At 49.1% G+C, this 16,190-nt stretch overlaps 1 pseudogene across 1 annotated transcript; it reads right to left on the bottom strand.

Annotated features, from left to right (window-relative positions):
* Nucleotides 1-7,992: 7,992 nt before the first annotated feature.
* Gm6042 (predicted gene 6042) lies at nucleotides 7,993-10,490 on the bottom strand (annotated as a pseudogene). The gene is made up of 2 exons (NR_002872.1): nucleotides 10,377-10,490; nucleotides 7,993-8,160 (listed from the first exon to the last, which is right to left on the bottom strand). The product of NR_002872.1 is annotated as a predicted gene 6042 (transcript).
* Nucleotides 10,491-16,190: the final 5,700 nt, after the last annotated feature.

Genomic DNA, 16,190 nt, shown 5'->3' with positions numbered 1-16,190 from the left:
TCTCCTGCTTCAGCCTTTGTGGCCTTAGGAAATATAACTTCATCTTATTGCTCCTGAGACAAACATAGTGAATAACACAAATTCCCCACACTTCACAGGAACTGTAAGGTGAACCCACAGGGAGATGGCTCCCTGGGGACCAGACCCTATTGGTGCCATTCATGTCTCCTCTGCTTTCTGCATGTGGACATTGCAAGGTGACCCTGTAAAGTGTTTGCTCATTAAGCAGTATTGCAACTAGGCCATCAGCACTAAGTTCTGCTTTCCTCCATGTGGGGACCTGCCTGGAAAGACCCACGGTGAGAAAAGCCATTCATCCAGCTGTCACCCGTGAAAAGGAAACTTCTGGTTTGTAGGAAAGTCTGTTATGTCAAATGATGCTTTGCTGGAGCACACAGGTGAAAGAATGTCTTGCTAAAGCAGTCACAGGAAATAATGTTTTTCTGAAGCAGACTCTGGTGAAAGGATGTTTGGACATAGCAAACATGTGAAAGGACTCGTGATGAAGGAGTATAAATATGACCCCGCTGACAGTGGGAGACAAGCACTGAGCCTTGGTGTGGTTTGCTCCACCTCACCATTCTTCACCAACAACACATGTGTATTGGTCTGCTTTACCTAGTGTTGTTGAGCTCTGCTAATGGTTACACCAAGAGAAGCTCACCAAAGAACTTCTCATGAAGTTCCTGTAGCTTCTTACCACTTCCAAGGCCTCTCCTCAGGCCGCTTGGCAAACCTTGCAGTTTCTTCAGGATTGAACTACAGCTGTTGGTTCATGCCTGGTGCCTGCCTGCCTAGAGGACTGGTGTGTAGCTGCTGAGTTGTATTTGGTGTTTGCTACGGGACTGAACTGCTCATAAAGAAGATGGAACTCACCTCCAAAGAACTATTGCTAACAGGTCCACTTCCTCCATATCCTAATAACTTTTCTCTTCCACTATCTCTGCTGGATGGTGGGCTAGAGGAGAGGTTGAGCCCCTATTAAAAGTAGGCTGGAAAAAAAGTATGCCTGTACACGTGGGTGCACCTGGAAATCCCTGCTCAGTCCTCACCAGCCAAGGCAGCCCCAGTGTGCCCACTGGTTTCATTAGAATGAATGACAGTGATAGAAAAAGGAGAGAAACCAGGGAACAGAGAAGGAAGGAGGCATCACAGAGGAGTACAGGCATTAAACATGAATGTAATCCCAAAGCATGAACTGAGCACATGCCCTGCTCCACCAATGTCAATACTACCACCATGGCCAATGTCACCAGCCCACCATCACCATGGCTACCAACCACTGTCACTAGAAGCACCACCACCGTGGCCATCACCACTGACACCATAATTACGGCTACTGCCACCATCACCAACCCGCCACCACCATCACTGCCACCATCATCGCCACCATTACCAAGCACCACCATTATCATCATTGACACTACCACCATCACCATAGCCACTGAGAGCATCACCACAGACACAGCTGCCACCATGGCCACTATAGTGGTTCAAATGAGAATGGTCCCTGTCGTCTCTGTCTTAGTTTGAGGTTTTACTGCTGTGAACAGACACCATGACCAAGGCAACTCTTATAAGGACAACATTTCATTGAGGCTGGCTTACAGGTCCAGAGGTTCAAGTCCATTATCATCAAGGTTGAGAGCATGGCAGTGTTCAGGCAGACGTGGAGCTGGAGGAGCTGAGAGTTCTACATCTTGTTCCAGAGGCAGCTAGGAGAAGACTGACTTCCAGGAATATAGGAGGATATCTCAAAGCCCACCCCTACAACGACATATTTCCTCCAACAAGGGCACACCTCCTCCAAAATAGTGCCTATCCTTGGACCAAGCATAAAAACAAACAAACAAAAAAAAAAACATTCTTCTATTTTTAAATGTTTAGTTTCCACCTAGTGGGATGTTTAGGAGGGATTGGAAGGTGTGGCCTTGCTAGGAGAGCCCAACTGGGGTTGGGCTTTGAGTTTTTAAAAGCCCACATCAGGCTCCTCCTCCTCCTCCTCCTCCTCCTCCTCTTCCTCCTCTTCCTCCTCTTCCTCCTCTTCCTCCTCTCCTTCTCCCTCTCCCTCCCCCTCTCCCCTCTCTCTCCCTCCCCCTCCCCCTCTCCCTCCCTCTCTCCTGCTTGTGGATCAGGTATAAGCTCTCAGCTACAGCTCCAACACCATGATTGCCTGGCCCTACATGTGATGGGCTCACTTCTGAGACTGTGGGGGACACATCTCAGGGCATCAGAAGAACTTCTTTGCCAGGGAAAACTGTCCAAGGGTTTTGCTACGACTGAAGAACAAATGTGTAATCTTATGCCAAAATATGGTTTTGTTCATGATATCATTTTGGGATTTTTTTTTGTAACTACTAAAGAACATACAGGAAGTAGAGCTCTCACTGAACAGGAATGGAAAGTTGTCCTTTAGACGATGTCGTCTTTATTTCACCCCAGGCAGCCAGAGAGGACTCTGAACAGGTCTCCAAAGGTGGCACTTCCCGGGACTGTGTTCTGGTCAGTTTGTTGTTTTTGTTTGTTTGTTGTTTTGGGAGTGGAGTTGGTTTGGGGGTTTTGTTTGTTGTTTTTGTCTTGTGTCAGCTTGACACAGCTAGAATTGTCTAGGAAAAGGGAACCTCCGTGAGAGAACGCCTCTATCAGATTGGCCTGTAGGCGTGTGCAGAGAATTTTCTTGATTGATGATTGCCATGGGAGGGCTCAGATCACTAGAGTTGTTGCTGCCCCCCCCCAGGGAGTCCTGGGCTGTATTAAAAGCAAACTTAAGGGCCCATGGAGAACAAGCCAATAGCCAGCATCCCTATGTGACTTCTGCTTCAATTCCTGCTTCCAGGTTCCTGCCTTGATTTCCCTTCATGATAAACTATGATTGTAAACCAAATAAGCCCTTTCTTTTCCAAGTTGCTTTTGGCCAGCATTTTATGACAGCAATAGAACCCAAACTCAGACTGTCAGCTCAGGAGTCGGTGACTTCTGTCTAAGCCAGTTGCCAAATGACTCCAAAGGAGTTCTGAGACTGAAGCCTGATTCCCCACACAGGGCCTGTCTTAACTACCCATCCTAAGGTGCGCCCAGAATTCTTGAGGAACAGAGGTTATAATGCAAACGCTCTATGAGGCTCCATGCCACCTTCCATGCCTTAACTGACATGACAGCAACCAATTGAACAGGACCAGGCAGAGCACTGTCTGGATGCATCAAACAAGCTGGAATGTTGAGCCCAACGAAACAATTAGGGAAAGTCTTGAAAAATTATATGCATACTGGCCTTCTTTAGACCTGATTTGCATCCTGAGACAGCTGTGTAGATTAAGTGCAGTCACTTCTTAGAGCCTTAGTTTCCATGTCTGTAAAATGAGACACAGTGTTTCGAGAGAAATGAGTGAAATTATGTACATGTGTCAGAAGCTGGATCGGTGCATAATTTAACACGTTATGTAATTTCATTTTCCTCTCCTTTTCACCTGCTGCTTATCCCAGGCTGGGCTCCCACCCACCCTGAAGCAGAAGCAAAAGGTCTAATGACTGGATGCTCTGAGAATAAACAAAGCAAGTCTCTTCCACAACCAGCACTGCCCAACTGCACTCTCGCCTCTCGCTGCACCTGACCAGCAGTCCTCCCACTGCCTGGCAGAGGGATCTCTTGGGATCTTATTTAAATACAGGTTCCTGAAATGGTTCCTTGAACTCACACTCCAGAGACCCATTGATCTGCATAGGAGATGAGCACCCCACGTGGACCACACCCGAGGAATAAACACGAAAGCAAACAGAGCTCTGGATTGGGAAGGAAAGCAGTGAAGGAGGCAAGCATCTGGTTAGCAGGAGAAAGCCTTCCCACCAACATTTACTCCAGTGTGGCAAAGGAGAGGAGTCACACGGGCCTCCTCCAAATGTGGTGCCACCCCAGCAGTAGGCCAACTTTTCTGGTTCTCCACAGCCAGACTTCCCATCCTGATGTCTGGATAGCTGAGGTCTCCAGGCATGGAATCCTGTCTCACAGGAAAAGCAAACTGCTTCCCTGCAGCCCCAGTGGTGCACACATGCACATGCACACACACAAAGCTGCAGAACTTGACTGCTTATTGGAGAGTGATTAATAAACAAGCCATATTCCTCTGGTGCCGTCCCTAGGGCCTTTTCCTGCCCACTCCCACTGGAGACGTTTGCCCCCTACCTGCTCTTCAGCCCTGGTTTCTGGTGCCTCCTCCTTCTGTTCCTCTCCTCCGGTCTCTGTTGCTCTGTGTCCTATGCACTCCACCCACACTGGGAGCTCTTCTCTCCTTCCCCTGAGCCCTAGAGCAGTCTGGGGAACTAGGAGCTGAGGCTAAACAGCAGAAGTAGACAGCAGGTGGTCAGAGCTGACTCTGGAGGGGTACACTTGAGGCTCAAGGTGAGAGGCTGAAGATTTTATAGGCCTTGGTGGATGGAACAGAGGTTTTTGGGTGAGAACAAATGTGTCTATTTCAGCAAAATTGTTTCTGTCAGCTTGTAGCATTGATTCCCACAGTACTGTAATATAAGAAGGCTATAGAAAATACACTAAGGGCTGATGTGGTAACGACCTGCAGTCCTCCCCGTCTGTCTCTTGCATCTTTTTATATCATTCCTATAGTCATCCTCACTCCCTCTCAGAGGACCGTTCTACTTTGTGCCAGTGGACCGAATCAGAGGAAGAGCACTGGACACCAGTACTGATGACCACGTCCTCTGGGCCACGAGAGATGGGGGAACCGAGGTCCTCACAGACATTCCACTACCCTTGGAATGGCTCATACCTGTGGACAGAGACAAAAGATCCGAAATTGAGCAAGCCAACTCAGTCAGCCAACAGGTTCTCCAGCACAGGAGTGAGGATTAAAAAGAAAAAAAAGACAATTAGACAACATTGACAACATTGTAGTATGACCCCAGCCAGTTCTGAGGCTGAGGTGGGTTTATTTCTTCCCCAATCTGCTTTTATACCATTTTAATTACATGCCATTAATAAGGGCAAGCAGTACAACAAACAGAAATAGTCAAAGAACAAGCAAGGCAATAAAGTCCCAGGGTCACTCCGGAGATCGATGTTTCTAAGGGCTTATCAGGATAATCAAGATATCTGAGCCTACTTCCCTGTCCTGGCCCAAAGTCACATTCATGCCTGAAGTCTACTTCTTTGTTCTAGCCTAAAATTAGATTCCTGCCTGAGCTTACTTCCTTGTCATGGCTCAAGGTCAGATTCCTGCCAAGCAGCCCCAAAAAGTTCTCTACAAGAAATCTCTTCATAACAGAAGTTGTGTAACCCAGAATCATCACCCTGCTGCTGGGCCTCCAGCTTACAGCACTGGGGAGAGAGGCGGGAAGGGGTTTGGAAAGGATTGGGGATTCCCTGTGGGTTGTCAATGTCCTTGGTCACATTATTCCCTGACACGTAAAATGGTCACCTTTAGCTGTGTGGTGGTACACACCTCTAATCCCAGCACTTGGGAGGCAGAGTGCTGGGATTATAGGTGGGTATCACCACGTCTAGGCCTCTTTTCCTTTATTTTTGTGACACTTTATTATAAAATTTATTTGATTTCACATGTGAGCCAGCAGAGGGAAGAAATGTTAACACTGGGGTAGCCCTGACAGTAATTAGTGGCATTGCTGTATATCTGTATGCCAACGTTTATTTACGAGGTTTACAAATGTTATGTTATTCACCTTCAGACTGACTCTGCAGGCTTGTCAGGACATGCACGGTTGTCTCCACTCTGCAGAGAAGAGAAAGACTCAGAGCAGCTGTGACTTGTCTAGTTATCCGCTGGGAAGGGCCAAGTACAAATTACAGATGCTTCTGTTCTGGGTCTCAACCTGTGACCCACGGAGTCCAGCATGCTGGAGGAAGAGCCTGCCTGCAATGGACACCAGCTGGCCGCCGCATCTCCCCACTTCCTCCATGAAGACTGCATATGAGCCACACGACAGTGGGGCCCTTTCCCACAAGTCTTTAGCTCCTCTATGACATGTGATAAATCTTCCATCGAGGTCGAGAAGAAGGTGGAAACTGAGTCAGGAATGTATGCAAAGTCAGTATTGTGGCATCACAAGTCCAGGGCCACGCTGTCTTTTCCTTATTTCATGCAGAAAAAATAAATTAGAAACTTCTTTGATGTATGTACAAAAAAATAAAGTTCAAAATTGACCAGTGATCTCAATGATCCGAGTGTGAGAGGAGGTGGTGTCAATCTAGTTGTGGGAGAAAGGCAGAGAACGTCACAAACACTGTGGAGTTCCTGCAACACAGAGGACATCTCTAATCCCGTGGAGTTCCTACACAGAAGACATCACTAATACTGTGGAGCTCCTCCTTAGAAGCCCTTAAAGGAAGACCCAACAGACTTGGCCACATTCAGGCTGAAGGTTTCTGTTCAATAACAGACATCAAGCAAAGAAAGCAGACATAAGTAGACTGGTGGAGACCAGTGCCTGCTTCATGAGACACCAAAGGGTTACAGGTGAATGGAAGGACGAGGTGAAGTTGCAGATCCCCCAAGGGAAAACAAAAGAAAAGGATCTCAGCTTAAAAAAACAAAACAAAACAAAGCAAAAAACAAAGCAGCTGAAGAAAACCAGAGGGGGAAATGCGAATGAATCCTGCAAGAATACAAGACACACATCGCCAGTCAACCAGAGAATTGGAAAAATAACATGAACAGTCCCACACCAGTGACCATCCATCAGAACCACAGGACTGCAGAGTGACCACAGAATGTGCTGGAACGACACAGGGGGGTCATCACAGTTGCAACCTGTGCCATTCCAAAGGTGGCAGCCGTCCATGAAGACAGGAAGAAAGCAGCCCTGACACCAGAGGTGAAGCAGAGGGGCCCAGGCAGTCTCAGCCCCTTGACCTGCTGCGAGCGTGACCTCCTCCAGCTCATGGGTCAGCCTCTGGAGGATGTGACTCAACTCACTGAGCCCCTCCTTGCCTTTGTGAAGACTCTCGCCTTGCTGGGTCACAGCGACCCTTCCCTGGGTCACTGGGACCTTATCTCTTCACACTGTGGCTGCAGGCAAACAAGCAAACGCTGTGATGATCCCTCCTTCCTGGACCAGTGGCCCCAGCTAACACAGCAGAGCTCAGGCTCTAGAGTGTGGTTCTCATGACTGCTCCATTATAGAGTAATCCTGGGCTGCAGTTAACTCTCAGCTCTAGAATTACCATCCCTCGAATGCCCAGCGGGGAGCTAGACCTGGACATCTGCCCACTGAAAGGTGTGCGCGTGACTGCTCTACTCCAGAGAGAGAAAAAGCCCCATGCTGCATCTCTTGAGGTGATTAAAAAAAAGGTCTGATTCCAGGAGAGTCAAGGTTAGAATAACCGGGACAAACTGATGTCAAATCTCCTTAGGGCTAATGAGAATAGTGTTACAGCATTTGCCGCACATGCAGGAGGCTTAGGTTTCGTCGCTAGAACCATATGTGGTGGTGGGGTGGTGGTGGTAAAATCATCTTTCACTCTGTCCATATCTTCAAGGGGAAGAGATAAATTGGCAATCATGTCAGACTAAAACAAAGGATTTGCACTGGCATTGAGCTCCAGGATTTGCACTGGCATGTGAGCACACATATGCACATGCACACACACAAAGCTGCAGAACTTGACTGCTTATTGGAGAGTGATTAATAAACAAGCCATATTCCTCTGGTGCCGTCCCTAGGGCCTTTTCCTGCCCACTCCCACTGGAGACGTTTGCCCCCTACCTGCTCTTCAGCCCTGGTTTCTGGTGCCTCCTCCTTCTGTTCCTCTCCTCCGGTCTCTGTTGCTCTGTGTCCTATGCACTCCACCCACACTGGGAGCTCTTCTCTCCTTCCCCTGAGCCCTAGAGCGGTCTGGGGAACTAGGAGCTGAGGCTAAACAGCAGAAGTAGACAACAGGCGGTCAGAGCTGACTCTGACCCTCACCAGGATCTCCACTCCCCACCCCCAACAGAGAAGAGACATAGCCTCCTCCACTCCCTATAACTGCCCAAGCTTCTTGTAGCCCTCCATGGGGCCTCCTGTGCCCGGTTGAGTTTTGTCTAAGGCCAGCCTCTCACTGTCCACCTCCGTGCACCGTGTCTCCCGCCTCAGCATTCCAATGCAGCCGCTGAACAGCGGCTCCACGATGCTCTCGCAGCACTTGCGGTTCTAGTGGTAACTACCACTTTGTTTCCACAGCTTGTTCTGCATCTCCAGAAAGCACACCTGTCATTCAGGGGGAAGGAGAAAGACTCAGGACACCCTGGGGAGGGTACCAGCTATGAATAGGGTCAGAATAGCTGCCATTGAGAAAAATACTAAAAATGTGGCAGAGAAAGGAACACTTTCACCTGTTTGGGGAAATGCAAACGAGCCAATTCACTGTGGAAATCAACCTGGATGATCCTCAGAAAACTGAGACCAATGGTATGACACAGTTGTGCTATTCTGTGTGTCCACTGGAGAGATAGCTGCATGTTTATGCAGCCATCTCCTGATCGCCAACAGTACCGGTGATCTGTTCTCAGTTTGACCTGCCATTGCCTCAAAGCTCACACCTAAAATTTGTCTATCTCTAAATTAGGTAATTTCTCCTTAAGGCTGGTACCTAGGAGCACTGTCCAGGCATAACGAAGTCACAAACTGCCTATGTTTATGGGAAAGGAATCAAACCCTGATTATCCAGAAGGTCTAAAACCTTGATCTGCAGCCTGAACATCATCTACAGGATAAACCCACCACCAATTCACTTGGCAGTCTGCAACTCAGTCCTGTTTGAAGCCTGAAGGGCATGAGTGGCTGTCAGCCAGCCTAGAAGGAGTCCCTCCCCATGCCAAGAACTGAAACGTCTCAACACCCAGGGCAGCACCCACGGGTGATATCCAGAAGCCATGTGCTCTTTGGGTCTGCATCCCTAGAAACCAATTAGGAAAAGAGATGCAACGGCTAGGCAAGTGAAGCCTCCCACCAGGGCATACAGTCAGCACACAAACTGCAGGCCGGACTCCAATCGCTTCTCTCTGGTTCGTGTTCCATGCAATGGATACCTGCAGAGCTCCACAGTCATGGCCATGATAGATCCGCAGCCAGGTGTGATGGTACTTGCCTATAATCCTAGCACTTGAGAGGCCAGCCTGGGCTCCTCAATCATATGAGCTCCAAGCCAGCCTGGGGTACACACCAAAGACCTGTCTTTAAAAAGGAAGGAAGGGAGGGAGGGAGTGAAGGAGGGAGGGAGGGAGGGAGGGGAAAGAGGGAGGGAGGGAGGGAGGGAGGGAGGGAGGGAGGGAGGGAAGGAGAGAGAGAGAGAAGGAAAAAAGAAGCCTGTGAGCAAGAAAAGGATTCAAAGGACTCTGTCTCTCAGGTCCCGAGAAAGTGAAGGGGCAGAGAATGTCTTGGGCAAAATTCCTGAAGATTCACTAATTCTCCTAGGATGCTTTGGTTACCAAGAGGGGGATTTGGGGGGTCCCAGCCTCCCCCCCCCCGCATCAATTAGAGCCTGCTCACACCCCTCAACCTGGAGATCAATCCAGGACTGGGTAGGAGGGAAGGAGTCTCCACCCCCTCTTGGTCCTGGCTCTGTGCTACATGCTAGAGTGATGGCATATCTTCTGTGACAACTGTGCATGCAACCCTTATCCCTCCCATGTGTGATGGCTGGGATCTGGAAGGTGGGGTCACAGGCATATATGCAACTCACTGGGTAGATAAAAAGCAGCAAAAACAAAAAACAAAAACAAAAACAAAACAACAACAAAAAAACCTCTTGTGCTGTGTGGTAGCTTCACATCCATTGTTACACTTAAGTCCCATGGCAACACTTGAAAGCCGAGACTGGGGTTCAGCTGTGTTCTGCAAGCTACAGGGTGGTTGGTAGCAAGAAAACTAGACCCATAGCCATCTACCAGGTTCTGGGTTAAGAACATATGGCTGTCTCTTGTGAGACTATGCCGGGGCCTGGCAAACACAGAAGTGGATGCTCACAGTCAGCTATTGGATGGATCACAGGGCCCCCAATGGAGGAGCTAGAGAAAGTACCCAAGGAGCTGAAGAGATCTGCAATCCTATAGGTGGAACAACAATATGAACTAACCAATAACCCCCCGGAGCTCATGTCTCTAGCTGCATATGAATCAGAAGATGGCCTAATCGGCCATCAGTGGAAAGAGAGGCCCATTGGTCATGCTAACTTTATATGCCTCAGTACAGGGGAACGCCATGGCCAAGAAGTGGGAGTGGGTGGGTAGGGGAGTGGATGGGGGAGCGTGTGGGGGACTTTTGGGATAGCATTGGAAATGTAAATGAAATACCCAATTAAAAAAAGAAAAAGAAAAAAAAAAGAACAGTCTCCTGCCTGTTTGTACCCACCCCAGGGAGGATCATACAGACGCACCCTGAATGGGCACAGAGTGTTCAAGGACACCCATCTTGTCGATGAAGGCTGCGAACCTGCTGTTGAGACACTTGATCTGCTCCTTCTCCTCATGCTTCATGATCATTGGGGTCGATCTCCAGGTTGAGGGGTGGCGTGAGCAGACTCTCATTGATGCACAGGGGATGGACCCACAGACACCCCTACTTGGTGACCAAAGCTTTTCCCACTGTGCAGAAGACACTTGTAACTTCCTGCAATCCTTGGGGACTCTACAGGACACAGGTTCCTGCTGCTGAAGCCTCTTCAGTGCCTGTTAGCATTTCTTCTAGGCTCCTCCCCAGTTACCTGGCAACAGCCAGGTGTGCCTGACTCATTATAAAACGGGCAGCTTGCCCCCTCCTCACTCTCTTACCCTCTCCCCTGTCCTCCCTCTCTCTGCCTTTCTCTGTCTCTACTACCCGCTCAATTCCCTTCCCCATGACCTAAATAAACTCTATTCTATACTATACCTTTGTGTGGCTGGTACCTCGAAGGAAAGGAATGCCTCAGCCTGGGTCCACAGAGGCACCCCCTCCCACCTCACCATTCCTGGCTCTATCTAACATATCCTGGTTCCTTCTTTTTTATAAAACACAATGGTACCTGCAGCCCGGGCTCCCAGAACTTGCACTGTATAACGGGGTGGGAGGGCTTGTATCAGCCAGTGTGTGCTGTCTTGTTGGTGGCTCAGTGTCAGAGAGATCTTGGGGATGGGGGTGGGGGCCCAGGTTTTTTGAGACTACTGGTCTTCCTATGAGGTTACCCTCCTCAACTTCTTCCATCCTTTCCCTAATTCAACCACAGGGGTCCCCAACTTCAGTCCACTGGTTGGGTGTAGGTATCTGCTTCTGTCTCAGTCAGCCTCAGAATGGACTGCCACTGTCTCTGTTATGGGAGACTATCCTGGGGACAAAGGACTAGAGGACAACAAGATCTCACGTGTCTTTGCCTTTATATCAGGCTGTGGAGGGACCTCCAGACCACATGAAAGGCAGGAGAAAGTTACTAGTGACATTTACAAGTGTGAAAATGCCCCTAGGCAGCGGGTGGGTGGACCTGAAACTCACCTCTTCTGAGGCAAGCAGGCAGACCCTGCAGCACACTCAACCCTGACATTTCCACCTCTCAGGCCAAGACTCTACCAAGCCTTCCTGTTTCTCCATATCGGGGATCATTAGCCCACATGGGCATGCCCAGGCTTGGCCGCAATATTCCTGAAATTAACATTTCCTTTGTTCCCCTATGACTCTACACAGGCACCATTCTCAGCAAGCATGTGAGGAAAAACTCACGGAATCTTTCCCTATGACCACCACACTCCACACCTAGCCCTAGAGTGTGACCATTAGAAGGTGGGTTGTCCTTGAAGCATGTCTATCCGCCGTCTTGTTCCTTGGCTACTAGCATGAGTAACCATCTCCTTAGGAAGCCCTTGCTGTGCTGAACGACTGAACAGGCTGGACCCATGATGTGCCAAGCTTGCAGGTGCCTCAAGAGGAAGAGGAGCAGGGAGGATGTCTCTGTGAAACCCAGCTCCAGTGGGAGCACGAGCCAGATGAGGAGATAACAAACCCAGTAAGAGCACAGCGCTGCATCTTGGCTCCTCATAGAAAGTCCCCTGTAGCCTCCAGGCACAAGGTGGGCAAGGCCAGCTGAATCTCAGTACAGGGTCAGCTTTGGCAGGAGAAGAGAGGCAGGGATTCTACTGCACCAGGCAGAGGTTCCTGGAAAAGGTCATTCCAGAGTGTGGGATGCATCAGAAGGACAGGAACCTCAGTCGGGAGTGCTCCTTCCACAGGGGGTGTTCCCTCCACACTCAGCCTGATTGGGAAGGCATCCTCTAGGCGGGACCCAGAGAAGCATGGAGATGTATGGGTGAGGAGAGTGCTTGCCTTCTGCCGGAGTGCAGTGCCAGCGGCTGGAGCACAGGTGCCTGAGTGAGGTGTCCCGACCTACAGGAATGGAAATCATCTCCAGGCTGGGATGTTTGAGGAACAGACCTTGTTCTTGGATCTTCCACTCTGCTTCCAACACCACCATGAGGCAAGTGGCCTTTCTCTGTCCATCCCTTCTGAAAGCTGTTACTGCTTTGCCACAGAAGTAAACGCATCAGCGCCAACCAACCACAGGTCGCACGCAGCCTCTTGCTCCCCTGTGCTGGGATTACAGGTATGCACAGCCCACCATAACTAGCTAGTATTTCTTAGAAGGCAGATGGTGGTGACAGTTCCCTAAGCTATTATCTAAGAGTCTTTATATTTCCTCCTGTGTGTGTGTGTGTGTGTGTGTGTGTGTGTGTGTGTGTGTGTGTTCTCTGTATAGCCCTGGCTGTCCTGGAACTCACTCTGTAGACCAGTCTGGCCTTGAACTCAGAGAACTGCCTGCCTCTGCCTCCCAAGTGCTGAGATTAAAGGCATGCACTACCACTGCCTGGCTACTTCCTCCACTTTTAGGAAGACTTTTTAAATATCTCTCTCCCACACGTGTATGTGCAAATGTGTCTGTGTGTCTGTCTGTCTATGTGTGTACATGGGTGTGTGAATGTGTGTGCATGGGTGTGCATGGGTGTGTGAATGTGTGTGCATGGGTGTGCATGGGTGTGTGAATGTGTGTGTATGCATGAGTGTGCAAATGTATGTGTGTGTGTGTGCTTCACATGTGTGCAGGTACCTGCTGAGGCTAAGACATGATACCAGCTCATCAGATGTACTAGGAATAGAATCATAGGGATTCCCAGACAAATCCAGATCCTCTGAAAGAACAGCAAGTGCTCTTAACCTCTGAGCAATCTCCCCAGCTCTATTCCTTCCATCTTAGGGCAAGTGCTCCTGACATGTGAGCCATCCATCCCTGAAACGTTATTTCCTACAGAGTAAAGGGCAAGTGCCCCTGACATCTGAGCCATCTCTGCAGCCCTGTTTCCTCCATATTTAAAGAGCAAGTGCTCTTAAACTCGGATGTATCCACCTCTCCAGTCTCGTGCCCTCCATTTCTAAAGGGCGATTGCTCTTCACCTCTGAGCCATCTCTCCAGCTCTTCTTCTTCCATCTTTAAAGGGCAAGTTTTCTTAATCTCTGAGCTATCTCTCCAGCCCTATTTCCTCCAAAGGGCAAGTGCTGTTGAGCTCTGAGCCACATATCGCCAGCCCTACTTCATCAATCTTTTAAAGGGCAGGTGATCTTAAACTCAGAGCTGTCTCTCCAACCTACTTCCTCCATCTTTAAAGTGTAAGTGTCTTTACCACTGACCCCTCTCTGCAGCCATATTTCCTCTAACCTTAAATGGAAAGTGCTCCTAACCTCGGAAACATCTCTCCACCCTATGTCCTCCATCTTTAAAGGGCAATTTAGGCATTAATGATCATGATTGACAGGTATCAGCATTTAGTCTAGGCTCTGTCCCACAGTTACTTGGCAACAGCCAGTTGTGCCTGACTCGCTATAAAAGGGGCTATTTGCCCCCTCCTCTCTCACTTGCTTTATTTTTCTTGATCTGTCCCCCTCTCTCCCCACTCTCACCCACCCCCACTGTTTCTTTCGTGAAGAGTTTCTGTTGAGAAATTCATTGACCATCTCCAGGTGAAGATCCCCCCCCCCCCCGAATAGGAAGTCACTTCTCTTTCAAAGAAGTAAATTGTATTTTAGGGTGACAAGAGCCTTAAATGCCAGAGATTTATAAACTGAAGTAGCCTTTTTTAAGGCACGGGGACATCTACAGAGTAAGCCAGAATCTTGACCATGAGACTGGCTGAGGCTGGGAGAGGGAGTGGATGCTTCATGTGACCCTGGGTTGGCAGTCAAAACCACACACAGAACACACAACTGCTTTAAGAGCTGTGCATTGGGCCTCCACCACCATACACTCAAGCCAGGAGATCTCAGACACCTGACACTGAAAGTTGATCTCCCCAGCACTCAGCAGTATGGATGCTGACACGTGACCAAAGGCTGGGGGAGCACCAGTGAGAAGGAGCCCCAGAATGATGGCCTAGTGAGGTCATTATCAAGTTGAGAAGCAGTCACTGGGGCTGTTGCCCTCACAGCTGCCTTCTCCACAGCACAGCCCTGCTCCACTCAAGATTCAATACAGGCTGAAAGTCCTGCAGAAGAAGCCAGCAGTGGCATACATTTTTCTCAACCGACTTTAACAAGGGCTCAACCTTCCCTCTAGCCCACCACCCACCAGAGGTAGTGGGAAAGAAAGGGTATTGGGATATGGGGGATGTGGACCTGTTTAAAAATAGATTTCTGGAGTGATTCCAATCATCTTTGTCCTCCGTTCAGTACACTAGCAAACACCACACACAAATCAACAGCTGCAGTCCAGTCCACTCAGCAGACACCACACATGAATCAGCAAGAACAGTTCAATCCAGAAGAAAATTAGAGGCTTGCCAACCAGTCTGAGTCCACGGAAGCAGCAAGAAGCCACAGGAACATCAGGAGCAGTGCTTTGGCAAGTTTCTATGAAGTCACCACAAGCTAGGCTCAGCAATGCAATGTAAGGTGAATCAATACCTGTATGTTGTAGGGAAGAACAGTGAGGTAGAGCAAGGCAAACCAATGCTCTAGCTCCCACTGTCTGTGGGTCATATTTATATTCTATCTAAACATCAAGCATCCTTTCACGTGTTTGCTGTAGCAAAACATCCTTTCACCTGTGTCTGCTTCAGTGAAACATTGTTTCACATGTCTGCCCTGTGTCTGTGAAACATTGTTTCCGGTGTCTGCTTTAACAAAACATCCTTTCACCTGTGTGGCCCAGCAACACATCATTTGACATAAATAAATGGCTTTCAAAAGAAAGCAGTTTTCACTTCAGGGCCCCACCCAACAAAGCCCTGGGAGTTGTGAACAGGCAGTGAGGCAGCATGAACATAACTAGTGTGGAGAGAAGGAAGGGGTTTGAGTGGCACGTCCAGTTGAAACTTTGCCTCTGATTTCTGGAATAGGGTCATGCTTCTAAGAATGGCTACAAGAGTACAGACTTCACAAAGCCCCAGTCGGCAGTTCTAACACCCAGGGTCGGTCTTCCAGATGATTCTGTGGTGAACCCAAAGTCAGCTTGTGATTCTGCACTACCTTCTGAACTCTCAGGCCTGGGATTGGCCAACCTCCTGGTGGCTGGAACAGAACACCTCATAGAATTATGGGAAGAGATGTTCCACTCAGGGCTCAGGGAATACCGTGCATCATGGTGGGGAAAGGCCTAGTGGCTGAGTGGCTTGATCTGTGGCTGCTGAAGCCAGCAGTAAGTCAAATGTGTTGGGAAGCAGAAAGAATGGACTAGATCCAGGGTGGGACTGTAACCATCAAGGCCCTCCCCCATTTTATTTCAGTTAGCCCCACCTCCCAAAGCTCCAAGTACCACCAGCTTTGAACCAAGAGCTCAAAAACATAAGCCGGTAGTAGGGGACGGTTCACCTTCAACCTATAACAGGAGGCATTCATAGAGACTTGTGTCCAGAGCAGTAACCAACTAGACCCCCACTGCTTGTGTTAGCATTTTATCTAGGCTCTGCCTCACAGTTACCTGGCAACAGTCAGGTATGCCTGACTCCAGTTATGCCCCCTCCTCTCTTGCGTTTTTGTTCTAGCTCTGACCTCTCCCTCCTGCTCCCCATCTCTCCTCATTCTCCTCCCCCTTCTCTCTCCACATGTTCATGACCAGCCTCTCCCTCCTCCTCCTCCTCTTCCTCTTCCTCTTCTCTCTCTCTCTCTCTCTCTCTCTCTGTGTTTCTCTGTCTTACTACCCTCTCAACTGCCCTCCCCATCCCCTGAATAAA

Source organism: Mus musculus, chromosome 15, assembly GCF_000001635.26.
Source record: "Mus musculus strain C57BL/6J chromosome 15, GRCm38.p6 C57BL/6J".
Lineage (NCBI taxonomy): Eukaryota > Metazoa > Chordata > Mammalia > Rodentia > Muridae > Mus > Mus musculus.
This window is presented reverse-complemented; position numbering and strand designations above follow the sequence as displayed.